We start from the raw sequence: 3,914 nt of genomic DNA, 5'->3' as shown, positions 1-3,914 counted from the left end.
TTTTTTTTTTTTTTTTTTTTTGGTATTATTCTTTTTCTTTTCACTATTTAAATTTGTATTGCCGTTGTGTTGATTTTTTTATCGCTTTTATTTTTCGTATCCCTATTCGTTATAAATTCTCGTTATAATTATAATAGATAACTAGATAATAAATTTATGAAATCATCATTAAATCTTTAAAGCAAGTAATCTAATACTTTATCATAGAATGAATCGATCGAAAGAATAACCGGTTGAAATTTTAAGAAGCTTGCCTTGTGCTCGATCTGGAATCAATGTTTCTCCAGCTTGTTTCAATTTATTGTCAAGCACAACGGGTGTGAGTCATGTCTCAGCAAAACTGTTAACGTGCGCGCGCGCGCGCGCGTGTGTATGTGTCGTGTATGTGTACGTGTATGTTATCGGCGGCATAAGTTTGCGAACTCCGTAAACAAAACGTGCTCCCTAACAAGAGAACGCGCGACGCCACGGTGGAACGACTTCCTATCATTGTGACGTAGTTCCCAATCAGCTGATGCTTGGTCAGTCGTTCATCTTTGATGACTAGCTTTCAGCTAACTATGCGAAACTGGTCTCCGACGATGTAAATCCCGCTCGATATTTACAATATTAATTTCAGTTCGATCAATTTGTTTAATTTCATTTTCTAGATCTATTAGATTAATTTCCAAATAAAAGTCTTATATTGGTTTAACATATTTTGCCCTATAAGTTCTAAAAATTTGCTAAAAAGATTAGAATCGTAAGAAATATTATATAAATATTTATTAAAGATAAGAAAAATCAGAAAAATAAGGAAAATAAAGTAGTTGAGAAATAATTAAAGAAGTATAATTTTTCGTAGATAAGATAAATACGTCAATATTTGTATTTCTTTGTTACGTAGCGATTTGGTGTGATTGGTCAATTGATGCTGGAAACAATATCGATTATAGACTAAAAGATTTTATGCCATGTTACTTTATCGTTGAACTAAGGGAGTGGATTTTGTCCTTCATCGAGTACATTCGACTATTTTTAAACATTTGATATGACGTATGTAGAAAATGAGTACAAAGAACAAAGACCAGAGGAATAAAAGAGCATCGATTCAGATCGTGGAACGTGTCCAAACAGGTTTGAACAAGCTCTTTCATAGCTTTAAATCAGCGTACGAGGTGGTAATACGAAAAATCGATTGAGACTGAGAAATTTGAATCGACCGTTACAAAACTCCAATAATATTTTTCCTCTCTATATAAATTTTTACATTTAAATTCGAAATTAGAAATTTTTAATTCTCGATAAATTTTTATGCGCAAGGTGTCGTAACACGAGTATACGTCCATAATGGTGGGGTAGGCGCCTACTGTTAGGACTCACAAGTGAGAAGTTAGGTTAGGTTTGCATTACGAAGCTTGATAATGCAAGTAAGCGATATAGGCATTTCGAGAATAAAATTATATGCTTTCGTTAAATGTATAATTCATTCCATTGTATTTTAATTATTTATGTAAATACGATAAATGAAACGATCTTTTTTTAAATTCAATTTCTACGCGTAATATAAATCGATGTATCCTTCTTAAACGACTACTTTATTCGTTTTCCTAATATGAAATGTACAGATTTCTTCTTACCTTCACGGACCAAGGTTTTTGAAATGCCTTGACACAGAAGTATCAGTATTGCCTTGAATTAATTTCAGCAATAAATCGATACCTCGTTTGTGCAACTGTGACAATTTTCAAATGTAACCGCAATTGGTTAGACTTCGTTGTAGAATTTGTAACCAAACATGGAAATCTTTCTTGGAGCCGTGTTGCGACGACGCGATGACATAATTTCTTCACGTCCGAAAAGATTCGTGAATTGTCGTATAGCTTTTCACTAGGAACACTGCACCTTTGATTCAATTCGCATTACATGACCATGTCAACGAGACACCCTTTACAATTTTTTTGTCAAAAAGAGAAGAAACAAAAAAGGATAGCGATTATTAGACGTTCAGACCGTTACACAATTTACTTTTTGGAGCGAAGAGTAAAAGACGTAGGCAAAGATAATATCGTATTGAGTGGAGAGAGAGAGAGGATAAAATTAAATTGAATTATAAATTGACAAACAGAATCGAATAATCCTGAGTTAACGATGGCGAGAATCCAGGCGTAACTGAATTTTTGTTCACACTATTTTCTCGTCTTTCCATTACTGAGAATTTAAATACTCACATGACAAGTCGCGAGACGATCGAAGATATCATATTAACGGTTTTTAACGTTATACAAGTAACGCGCGATCGAAAGAAACGAGCAATTAATGCGGACGGCCGTTTGTAACACCACTGCTCACAGGTCAACCATGTTGGACTGGCAGCTGGCTGCTGCTGCGCGTGTGACGTCACGTCGTGTTTTCGTCACGTGACTGCAGGGCTGTATAAACGTTAGGTATTTTTAAATATCGTTAGAAAATTATTAACTTATTTTGATGTAGAAATTAAATATTTAACATTATTTTAATAGTGACATTAAAAATCAAGATAAAACATTATAATTAATAAGATTCATACATATATATGATGGTTTAGTTTTAAACTATTAAGTTTTAAATGATATATAAATATGAATGAAGTGATTTTATTTAATTTAATATCAATTTTTAGTTCAAAATTATCATTATATATATAAATTAAAAACGAGCAGTTATAAATACGATACGAGCAATTTATTATCATCGGAAAATTTTATATTGAGATTTTTATACATTACGTTACCGTTCTTATATAATAGAATATTGCATAAATAAACAATACATAGTAAAAAAAATAATAAATTCGTCTAAACTACGAATAAAGTACAGAATTCATTATTAACAAAAAATAATTTTTAACACGTTAAAAATTAAAACATATTTATAGAAACAAGAAAATATCAAACTCATTAAATACATTTTATTTTAATTGTTTTAATATAAATTTGTTAAATGTATACAATTTATACAATATATACGAAAATTCTATTTTTTTTTTTTTTTTTTTTGATATTTTTTAAAAACAATTTCTTCTAAGACACAAGACTTTTATCTTTTAATAATACATATATCTATATATACTATATCTTAATATATTACGAAACATTATTATTATATTTATCATACGTACATTTATCATTCTTTTTGTATATTTATTTTAAATATAAAGCATAGTTAAAATTATGCCACTCATCGAATAAAGAGATACATCCAAATGAATTTCTAATGTAAAGCGGTTTCCAGACCACTGGCCCTGCACCAACAAATAAATCGAGCGGCAAAGATCGATGAGAGAGCAATTTTTTTGTAATAAGAATAGCGATGCGTGTCGCGACTGATAATAATAGACTACATGCACCTTGATTCATTTTTTATTTAAAAAAAAAAAAAAAAAGGTATATTTTACAAGGACATAATCAAACGAACATAAGAAAGTTTTAAAGAATCGTAGGTACTCTTTTCTTATTTATATTCTTTATACCAAAATTATATTTATAAAATTGAATAGCAAGAGAAGAAGGCGCCTGGTCTCCAGATCCTGTCCCCGTAATACGATCCTTGAATCGACATTTCATCCCATCCCACCAAGAATTGCGGCCCCTTGTATTTCTTCAGAGTTGGTGTTACGGCCCTAGAGTTCCTCACCCCACGCTCGTGCCATAGGTTGCAGCAATGCAAGAGAACGACCACTGTGATGGTGGTAAGACGAAGAGAAAAGAGGTGAGAAGAGAAGAAGAAGAGATAAAAGGAAAGAGTAGAGAGGAGAAGAACAGATAAGAGAAAAGAGCAGGGAGGAGAAGAGGAGGAAAGATGAGACGAGATGAGAGAAGACGAGATGAAACGAGAAGAGAAGAGAAAAGAAGCGAAGAAAGCAGAAAAGATGAGTGGATGGCAACGAGAGAGAA

The 3,914-nt window shown here is 31.9% G+C and overlaps 1 protein-coding gene across 2 annotated transcripts in view; it reads right to left on the bottom strand.

Moving 5' to 3' along the window:
• The window catches only part of LOC102681211, a 39,584-nt gene extending 37,236 nt beyond the window's left edge, over positions 1–2,348 (bottom strand). Inside the window, exon 1 of one of the 2 annotated variants that reach the window (XM_031511744.1) lies at positions 2,211–2,348. The gene's annotated coding sequence lies outside the window, so the exon portion shown is untranslated. The other variant, XM_031511747.1, reaches the window with a different exon arrangement.
• Between the last annotated feature and the right edge of the window lie 1,566 nt (positions 2,349–3,914).

The sequence above is a fragment of the Apis dorsata genome, unplaced genomic scaffold (genome assembly GCF_000469605.1).
Source record: "Apis dorsata unplaced genomic scaffold, Apis dorsata 1.3 scaffold_347, whole genome shotgun sequence".
Taxonomy (NCBI): domain Eukaryota; kingdom Metazoa; phylum Arthropoda; class Insecta; order Hymenoptera; family Apidae; genus Apis; species Apis dorsata.
This window is presented reverse-complemented; position numbering and strand designations above follow the sequence as displayed.